This window comes from Aedes albopictus, chromosome 2 (assembly GCF_035046485.1).
Source record: "Aedes albopictus strain Foshan chromosome 2, AalbF5, whole genome shotgun sequence".
Taxonomy (NCBI): domain Eukaryota; kingdom Metazoa; phylum Arthropoda; class Insecta; order Diptera; family Culicidae; genus Aedes; species Aedes albopictus.
This window is the reverse complement of record NC_085137.1, coordinates 18,432,937-18,444,157: the sequence shown is the minus strand read 5'-3', so window position 1 is coordinate 18,444,157 and position 11,221 is coordinate 18,432,937.

Genomic DNA, 11,221 nt, shown 5'->3' with positions numbered 1-11,221 from the left:
AAGCTCTCAGTTAAAAACTGTGGAAGTGCTCATAGAACACTAAGCTGAGAAGCAGGCTTTGTCCCAGTGAGGACGTTACGCCAAGAAGAGGAGAGAGAGGATGACTCTTGGAAATGCATCGACTTCCAAATGTTACGTCAAGCGTCGTCGAAGCAGTTCCAGAATCTACAGGGGTGGAAGGATGCGTGGACATACCGTACCGTACCGCTCCAGGTAACATACAGTTGGAAATAGTAATATATAAATATAATTGCAAATGTAATATATGTTAAGTAATACATATATATGCTGGAAAGGTCTCACCCATCTGCTTGATATTGTTCGGTATCCAATGGTATGCTTCAGATTCTTTTGATTCTTGATCATTTTCACATGTTTGGGTCCGCTACCATGGTCATCTTTCAGCGGTTGTCATGCTTATGTCTTTGTGGAGCATCGCATTTCCACCATGAATCGCAATTGTTGTTATTGAAATAAATTTACTGCACATTTTCACGACGCAACCACCAAGAAAAAGCCACCAATTTCCGAGCAGCGTAGGAGTTAAAACATACTAATGATCGTCCGAAAATCTAAAACGAGCTCTGAAACCCAAAGCTACGATCCAAAGCTTGATGTGTGACAAGTGACGCAAAGCACTACAAAATCGTTACGCGAAAAAGGAACACGGGGAAAGAAGCCACTGCAATTGTTCTAGGAATCTTCTCACAGCGCTTCCGGAAGATTTCCATTTTTACCACTTCAGCAAGTAACATTCTTGTCCTATGATCTTGTGCTTAAAGACCCATATCAGCACCACACTATTGAAAATTGTTCACTTTCGTTCACTAGTCGAATTTTAATATCAAATCTCATTTGCAAATTTTCCCTGTCGAATCACCAGAAGAATACTTTTTCACCGGCCGATTTCCCTGCGAAGCGAAAACGTCACGCGTACGAAGAATGCAACCGCCCGCCGGCACGGCTTACTGCGATTCCCAAGGTTTTTAGAAACTAAAATTTCTCAAAAAATCAAAACTTTTGGACCAGTTAACCGATTTTAATTTTCTTTTTTGTTTTTTGTTTGAAAGCTATTGAATTCTAGTTTTCAGCAAAAATACGTTAAATGAGCCAAATTGTGTTTTTGTGCCAAAAATATGCAAATATATTAGCTTTTTCAAGTTTTCAAGGTCTTGGAACCATAATGGTACCCTGGTATTATATTTTTATCAGAAAATTCAGGAAATTTGGCGTAACATATCAAAAAATCAGTGTTACTAGCGTATCGCGGTAACAATAAAAGACCATGTATGGTTCCCGAATTCGTAGCGGCCTTTATTCGTCCGAAGTTTAGGACCGTTTTTAATTCCTGTGCATGTAAACAATATTTTTAGGGCATGTTCTAGGGTTAAGTTTTAATATGTAATTCCTTACGTTTAGTGCATATATGTGTGTCTTTTACTCTCGTTCCGGCACTAACTTCCTGCACACACTGTTTTACTATTCAGTCCTATTAAAATTTATGTTGCATGAATAGTGGATTTGCACTAAAAGATATGAAATTCTCACCTCATAGAATTAATCAATCAAGTCTAGATAACGCCCAGCTTCTCCGTACGTAATAGGTTAGAGTTGTATATATAGATTCTAAGTTTAGGATAAATGTTTAGTTTAAGGCCAAGTTATAAATTTACAAACTCTTCTACCTGAGAATTCACTTGCATGTAAGAATAGTAATTAAGAAAATAACTTTAGCGTAATATATAGCTTTTAAGTAACAGATAACGTGATCTTCGTAGATTGTACTTCACTTTTCGATCCGCTTTGTCCTCAATCTGTTTAGGGGCCGTCCATTAATTACGTAAGGGTTTATAGGGGGAGGGGGGGTTTGAGAAATCTTACGCGCCATACAAAAATTTTTGGGTTCTCATACAAAAAATCTTACAAGGGGGGGAGGCGGTGCCGAAAAATGGCAAAAAATCCCTTACGTAATTAATGGACAGCCCCTTAGTCATCTCATCTGCCCTGACAGCGTTCATTGTCATCCGATACGTGACGCACTGTCATACAGACGGTTGTGTCGACTGGCAGGGTTGGTATTGTTAAGGTAGTATCAACGCCGAGGGGCTTCGGCGACAATCAGAGATGTAAGTTTTTTTTAAATTTTTGAGATATGATTGAAAATATGAAAATGTATGACTCTCGATATTCAAAAAATCATATCTCAAAAACTAAAAAAACATACATTTCAGATTTTTTAATATGTTATGCAAAATTTCCTGAATTTTCTAATATAAATATAAAACCAGGGTACCCCTTTGGTCCCGAGACCATGAAAACGTGAAAAAAATCAATATATTTGCATATTTTTTGCACAAAAACACAATTTGGTCCATTCAACGTATTTTTCCTTAAAACTGGAATTCAAAAGCTTTCACAAAAAAAAAAGAATATTAAAATCGGTTAACTGGTCCAAAAGTTACGATTCTAAAAAAATAGTTTTTAAAAACCTTGATTTTTAGAACCACCCTATCTGAAAATTGGTCACCCTTATGACAAAATAAAAAAAAATGAGTCTAATTATTTTCGATGAACTACAAACTCACCAGGTTTCGCGATAATCGGAGCTACACTATATCGTTTTTCTATTAAATGGTTGTATACAAGGATGGGATCATTCATTTGCAATCATTTACATTCACTTGCTGTTAACTCGCTTCAGAAACATAGCAGCAAAAATCAAATCAAATTTTGGTTTTACCTGAAACTTTGTAGAAGAATATATTAGCGTAGAATCAATAATTAGGTCAGCAGAAGGCAGCAAACGCAACTCTCCACGGCGTGAATGTAACTTACATTTACCGCGTGGAGAGTCGCCTTCACAACTCGCTCACGAATTTGGTATGCGTGTCACGGTGTGTCTGGTAGAAGAAATTTATTACAAAAAAATAGGCATCGCTAATTTTTACGTTACGTGAAAGTTGACGCTACTAGCTTTCATTCAAGCCCAACATCGAAATATTCCATCGGGGGAACATTTTCATACAAAAATTGGGTATGTTTGTTAAGTAGAAATAGGGATTAATTTGGAACCGTTCATTTTGTATGGGGAAAAACAGTGTTCTGAAAAAGTTTTTCGAGATCCCTCGGTGGATTTTTTTGAGGGACCGTGCAAATGAAAGCTGGAAGCCTCTATTTTGAATAGCGAAAAATTTGGCGATGCCTATTTTTTTGTTATAAACCTTTCCCATACACACGCCGTGGTGTGTGACCCCAATGTTGTTCGACAAACTTTCAGATAAAACTACAAGGTTAAATTCATCCATATATTGTTTTTTGATAGCATGCTTCTGGACTGAGATAATAGCAAGTGAATGTAACTCTTTGCAAATGAATGGTCCCATCTCTGGTTGTATATCAATACTTCAACATCCAGAGTATATCGTCTTTTTACGTTTCTTGGCTACTATTTCATACTTTCGTAATTTCTTGGAAGGTTTTTCGATTGGGAGGCTTGTTTTAAATGTACACTCATTATCTACATCCCATTTATAAATGGTCCAAGCTTTCAGACAAATTCACCGGGTATGATTTACTTCCACTTCTGCACGGAACAACCATAAACAACATAATTTTACATGGGAACGACCAACCGATTTCACATCGTACCACTGAGCAGCTGAACCCAGCTTCCTGCCCCCCATAATCATCGGCCCCTTGATAGCCTTAATTACGAATCCACACGGACCTCTTTCATATGATTGTTATCTGGTCGCGCGGACGACCCAACCACTACCTACCTGCCTACCTGTGCTGGGTTCTGTTTTCGCTAATGTTCATAATTTACCCACCACACCGCGTTGTTCAGTTCATGCTTGCTCACTGCTACCGGTCTTGCTCTCTGGCTACAACTCTACGCTCGGAGATCGATTACAACATCTGCATAATAAATGAGTCGTAAATATTATCGTTCAACTTTACAACGGCGAACCAGTTTGGAATTATTGATTCGTTAGTTTGCAGACTGGAGTGGAGATGGCAGGCGAGCTGTTTTAGATGGGTCGTTGCAGTGTTGGTGGATATGCAGTTTTATGATCTATGATAAGTACTCAGTACAGAACTAAGACTATCCAAAGTCTCTGTATTTGTACAACGTTCATAGACAAGAGTTTTTGTAAGCTTATACATTTTGGATTTGGTTATGCAACTTAATTAAAATAAAAGTCACATTGCAAAAAAAATCACCATGGAATTCATGGGCACAACATTATATAACAAATTTCTACTTCTGTTGTACTTACAAAAATTTCATAAAAATAGGCTGGCATCCCTAACCAGCAGTCACAAACAAGTGCGAAATTTTTCATCGTCACGTTCCAGTTCTATCATCGAGCCGGGATGACGATCGTGGGTAGATATGTTTTCAGTAAGCGTTGGTCGGGTTATGCCACTGATAGGACTGAGGCTGCGTACCTACTATCGCTGCAGAAAGAGTTATTACCTGGACAAAGCTCTTTTAATTAAATTTTCCCAGAATCTGCTTGAGACGTGACCGACCACACCACGGTGGTCGTGTCCCTGTGTTTGTCCACGGAAGGCTTATACGGACCCCGCATTCTACCACGGAAGGTCAGCAGAAGAGCCCTGGTGGAAAAGCTTCCAATTAACTTTTTTTTTCGAACGCGCCGTCGTCGTCGTCTTGTCTCCGTACCATTTCGTCCAATGATGTCGTTTGTTTCTCCTGAATCGATGGATTAATTGAAATCGCCACTTGTAGTACCCGTGATGCCGCTGTGCTGTTCGTACATCACTCATCAGTATGCTGCTGGAAGAATTATGATTTTATTGGTTTGCTTTCGTAACGAATGGTTGTGATTCTGGTTCTATGATTGCGCTCGTGATGGTGTTTGCTGAAAGCCCTGGAAGCGTCTGGCCAATAATTAGGTATGATTGTTGTTGTTATGTGCTATGGCGATGGCTGTATTCAAAAGTTTACTAGGTATCTAGGAATTTGTCTGTGATGTAGTGTTACGATAGAAGGGAATACCTTCGAGGTTGCAGCGGAATTCGTCCGGGACCCACGCTTTACTTCCCTTCCGAAGGAAAAACTCACATTTTTGCGAATGTGTCGGGAGTGGGACTCGATCCCAGGTCCTCGGCGTGATAGTCGAATGTTCTAACCATCACACCAGGTCCACTCCACTCTATTAGTATTTCCTGAAAATCTCGATGAATTGTCCGAATCTGTCCTTACAAAACATGAACACTCGAAATAATCACCATATTTTCAAATATTTTTATCGCTCTAATTTGCACCAATACTTCTGTATAATGTTTGTTATCCTTCCAGGACGCGCGCCATCAAGCAACCAAAACTGCATCACGCGCACGTTGAATGCAACGAGCGAGGTTTTTTTTGGTGCTGTTGTACTTTTTACAACAGCGCGCTCGCTGGAGGGTTATATCAACGATCAGTAGAAGTTTTGGACGATCTGATTGAAGTCATGCCTTGACTACAGAGAACCGTAGGTTAGACCTATTTGCATGCGTAAAACAACGGTTAGCTCCAGAAACCAATACTACATCGAACAAGAGTAAGTAAAAGCTTTGACTAGATTCCTGAGTACCCGGGATGGCCTGGCTGAAGTCAGGCCTTAAGTTCATTGAGCTGCAGATAAACTGTAATCACATGTTTTACCTATGTGGAGCCTCTGTGCATTACATAAATTCATATTCTATCATGTGGTAATTAAAAGGTCTCGCACAACTATTCCTAGGAAAATTTGATGACCTAAGCGAAGTCATCATGCCTTGACTACAGAGAATCTACGGCTGTTCGGGCTCGTTCTGAAGTTAACCATCAATGTTAACTTCTTTTCCCGATCAGCCTAGATAGCTGTGTAGTGTCGGTAGCGGTTGTCTCAATTGGCTAAGAATAACACTACGGACCGCCTGATCCAGTGGTAAGAGTCGACTAAACAGCTGACCCCTAATTCATGGTGTTATGCGACTTTATGCTTACCGTGCCAAGGATTGAATGGTTAGGGGGGTCTGATAAAAACCTAACCACAAACGGAGCCTGTGGAGAATTAGGGCGTCCTCCACAGTCCACAGTATTACGCCCTTACTGCGCTAACCGGAGCAATGGTGCAGTGGACCTTGCGTTTCTCCGAGATAATCAGTTGCCCTTCTTAAGTCTCAAATTTAAGGCTAAATAAGGGCGGGATTATTCAAATGTTGTAAATCAGCTTACATTTCTACCTACATATATGGGGTCGCTTAATGCGTTTTCGCCATCGGACTTTTTCATTTGACACCGATTTGGTTTGTCGTTGGTGTTTCCTTTTTGTGCTCTGATTGTGAAGAGTGTAATCTTGCCTGTTTGGGTAGTGGCTACGACTAGGAAACCTGTGCTCAATTTTCAACGTAAACAGCGGGCGTAGCCCAAGTGGCTATTTATTAGAATAACATTAACAGTATATTTCAACCTTTCCTTGTGGATGCCTTCAAGCAAGCTCTTGTATTCAGCATCTTGTCGCTGATATTTGGCAGTATTGCTACGATGATTACATCATCTGAAGAAGCTCAAACATTAATTTGAGATGCTTCAGTTTGATGGATTACTTAGGTAGTACAGTTACTTAACATAGAATTGCACTTAACCCAACTCTGCATGTGCAAAATTTGTCATGAGTTGACTGATTGGCATGTGTCAGATGAGGAGTCTCCATTTGACCTTTACACTTTCGAGTGTTCCTTCGCAAATTTTGCGTATTTAGGCGTCCCTGCTCAACAAACTGGGTAACCTGTACTAATCCCGAAAGGGTGAGTGCGTTGTATAAAGAAGGAAGGAGTTCCAGATGTATCTGGTTACCTCTTTCTTTCTGAAATGCTTGAAACGCATTGTCGATTATCACATATGTGATGTTCGTCTGGCTAACATGCCGATTCATGTGAACTCACATGCCTCCCAATTTGGGATGTCCACAGTGACTCTTTCACACAAAATTGTATACTTTTTCAAGTAAGTACTCGCTCAAACGTAGTTTTTGCTTGGGTGATTTCTTGAATATTGAGGATGCTTTCGATGGCGTGCCTTTCAATGTCATATTGAAAGTCGCATGACGTCATAAGCTACCTCCAATGAGCTACAGTACTGGACGAAATAAAGTGCGCATTGGCTGTTCTGCATTCAAAATGCTCATGTTCAGGGGGTCGAATCTCAGCTCCTAATGCACCGATTGATCCCAAATTTTGCCTGGAGATTCGCAATAACTTGAAATTTGATCTGTGATAAAAGAAAATATTTCTGAGCAAAACTTTTTAAAATATCGTAAAACTCCCATTTCAAGAAAAATAGCTAAATTGAGATATTTTAACCCGGGAGCGGTCGCGTCGTGTACTGAGTACACGCACCATGAAAAATACACGCTTATGGTGCACAGCGTGAGCGTGGCGCCGTTGCAGGTAGTCAAAGACGCGACTTCTCGAGGGTTAATTATTTTGTAAACGGATTACTTGAAGTAAATTGTTTGTTCAGAAAAGTTGTGTGTTTCGTTAGACTTATCCTCTTTTGTTGCTGATGCAGCTTTTATGTTGACAGAAAAGTTTGGTGAATTAAATTGAAAAATGCGAGAACAGTTGCTCTTGATCAAGATCGGATGATTGAAGATAACTACAAGAGCCTTATAAAACTGAAAAAAAGTTCAACAGTTCTTGTTGTGTTTATGGTTTTATGAACTGAGCCTCAAGTATTCTTGGAGGTGTTTTTTAAAACCACATACTGACGAAGAATAGTTGTGCTCAGCTGAAACTCCGATAAGATCAACTAGACTATGCAACGTTCCGATAAAACTATCATAAAAACAAAATAAAAACAAATAGAATTAAGATTATTGCTTGGGTAGTACACGCTCCCTAAACAGATGACAGATTGGTCTGCAAGTTGCACTTCCAAAATTTATCAATAATCAGACGCAGGGTGAACATGAACAGAAGCATGATCGGTCCTCATGAAAACTTCCCAATAATATTCAATATCGAAGCACTCCTCATTCGGACTCAGTCTGTTAAACAGAATTACGGACAGTACTTTAAACATATGCTGAATTGTGAAGCGTTATTCATTTGCAATTCGCGCACTCCAGTTGAAGCCCTTTCTTTTAGTGCACGGGTTCCCAACCGGTGGTCCGCGGCCCCCTGGGGGACCGTGAAGCCAGTTCAGGGGGGCCGCGATGTTACCAAAATATGTTTTAATTTTTATTCTATTTCGTGTAAATTATACCAATTTTAAATTTTGCATACCGCCACCCTGAAAAGCCGCAATTTGAGGAACGAATTTTCAGTATAAAACGCCTACAGAAGAAAAAATTTCGGCTGCGCCGCTATTTTTTTATCTACGACTTTGAATGTACATGACATCATTGTTTACGAAATATGAGTATCAAATAAATAAAAAAAACGTATCATTAATACGTCACCGTACCCAAAAAAAAACTCGGTTTCGTTCATTTAGTTCATATATTTATTCTAAAAAAATTTATTGGGTCCCAGATGTTTTCAAAATTCTTAAAGGGGGTCGCCACGTCAAAAAGGTTGGGAACCCCTGTTTTAGTGCATCCATTAAGTACATCACGCTAAATTTGAGAATTTTCGACCACCCCCCCCCCCCCCCCCCCCCCTTCGTACGGGGTTTTCCTATATCTAATGCATTGCTTGTCACACATTTACAAAACCCCCCTCCCCCCCTTAGACCGTGACGTACTTAATGGACGGCTTAGAGTGCAGAGTGCCCTCTTCCTTTATCTGTACTATAATACGGTGTAAGAATTGATACAGCTGCTCACTACCGTGCTTGAGTAGCTTGGCCAAGAGTTCGTCTTTCGTAGTAGCCTTGTTGTTCTTCAAAGACAAGCTTGGTGGTCTAGTAGCTACCGCTTCTGACTCATATGCAGAAGGTCCTGGGTTCAATCCCTGGCTCGTCCCTTTCCTCCTACTTTGTATCTTTCTATCTAGTTTCTCTCTCACTCTCTCTCTCCTACATCTACATCTCATGTATATTCGTATGTTCGTAGCAATCGCTAGAACCAGAATTGGATTAAAAAAAGCCGTTTCCCTTCCTTCCAACTTTCATCACAACACAGTGTCAATCTATCATATAACGCCTACAAGTTATGCAACCAAGCGGACTGTGCCGCTTCACAGTAATCTTCACACAATCTATCGCTTTACGCCTGGCATCCTTGCACCAATGCATGATCCACACGGAGCCGCCAAACTACCGTGTTGTTCTTCAAACCTTTAATGGAAGTCTTGACCTCGCGTCGATGGTTTCACCCAAAGCTCGTCCGTCGTCATCGATTCGAATTCTGTCTGTCGCTCTTCCGTTCCCACCGTCCAACAATAACTCGGAGTCCTCTCTTCACCTGGCACTACCATTGCATTGTTTTATCTGTCAGCAACTTTCCATTACGGTAGCTGCACATGACGCGAGAAGGTTGTGTTTTTCTCCGCACGCCATTGACAGTTTCGTAAAACCTCCACACATCATTTCGTTCCATGCTTGATTGCACCTGAGCAATCACATTTCCTTTACAGTCTTTTTTGCGATGGATTCGTTTTTAAGCTAATCTAGTTTCCCTATATCGCTCTGTGCTCTGCTGGGTCCTCGACACAAGTACGGCTTCTGGCCAAAAATTTTCTCGCCAGTTACTCTCTGGAACTGCTTATTGAACCACCCATTCCTAGGTCGTCTTTGAGCATGAGCGGTGCCTATCACTTCCGGCGCTGACGTTTCTCTTCGTTCCGACTTCGCAAGACTGATGAGTGTTGAGACTATCGCTTTCGTTGATCTCACAAATCCGCTCCAACTTCTGGTGATAGTCAACTGCCATTCGACGGTCTGCTGAAAAACGCTGGAAACGCATCTATCGTCGGTTCCCGTAGTCCGGCACGATTGATAACCGAACTTGAATCTTACCATCTACGAGAAAGTGATCTAAGTCGATATTAGAACCCCTAAAAGTTCTGACATCAATGACGTCCTAGCAGTGTCGGCCTCTACCAGAACATGGTCGATTTGGTTGCAAACTTCGTCCTTTGGGTGTCTCCAAGTAACATTGCGTGAAAAGTAGCGGCTTGTTATGGCCATCCCCCTGGCAGCCAACAAAGTTAACTAATCTTATGGTGGACCCGAATGCGGCATAATTCATCTGGACGAAGCATTTTAGAGCTCGCTCTGCTCAAACTTTTGCTTCACCTTACTTTATGTTTTGATGTTTAGTGCCTTTGTTTTGATGTTGTTTAGCCAAGTTATTCCTTCCCGAGTTTTTGTATTTGTTATATATTATGTTGCATAGGAATGCAAATGTTCACTTTGTAATTTATTAAAATCGGTATTCAGAATCCACTAAAATCTTCATCGGCTATTTTGATTTAATTGACTATAATCCAGTCGAACAAATTCACATTTAGTAATACATATCTATCTATTCAAGTTGTAGTTGATGATGATGATGATCATAATGATGATGCATCTGAATTGGCGTTTGATGTTCAATTTTAATCGGTATAAAATGCGTCGAAAGCATCGCTGCTTAATGTCTTTTCGATGTCAGCCGAGATTGACTACACGTAAGCATAGATATCTATAGGTGCATCCAGCTGGTGATCGATAAAATTTACGATGCACACTGATAGGCACATAAATTTTTGATGCGCCCTTTTGCGAGTTGCATTTGATGGGAGTGGAACTCGTCTGTGTCGTTTGATGTTGATGGGTTGTAAAATTCCTATAAAGGGAATGGTTAGGTTATTTGTAAAGATTTGTGACTACGGTTCCCATGATGACTGTTTTGTACAAATACTGCCTTTTAAAGTCGACACATTTCCATATCAACGCATATCACCCGCCTAATGCAGACTCAGCAACTTTTTGTACGCAGTTCTTCAGACTCGCGAAAGCCGCTACCATAATTACTTCCTGTGTGAGTAGGGCTCCAGCCGGATTCAACGCGTATCAAGTGACTTGCAGGTTGTTTCGATGGCCTGTGCAGCTTTTTCAAACAAACTCAGTCATCGCCGTTGGTTGTCGTCTGTGTTGCGGCGGCGGCAGCGTCGGCGGTGTTCCAAATCCGTCGCCGCGTGGTGCACGTGTGGGTACAGGGTCTTACGTACGCGTACGGGGTCTTATCGCGAAATTTCAATCTAGAACGGCGTCATCCGTCGCCGCGCGGCACACATT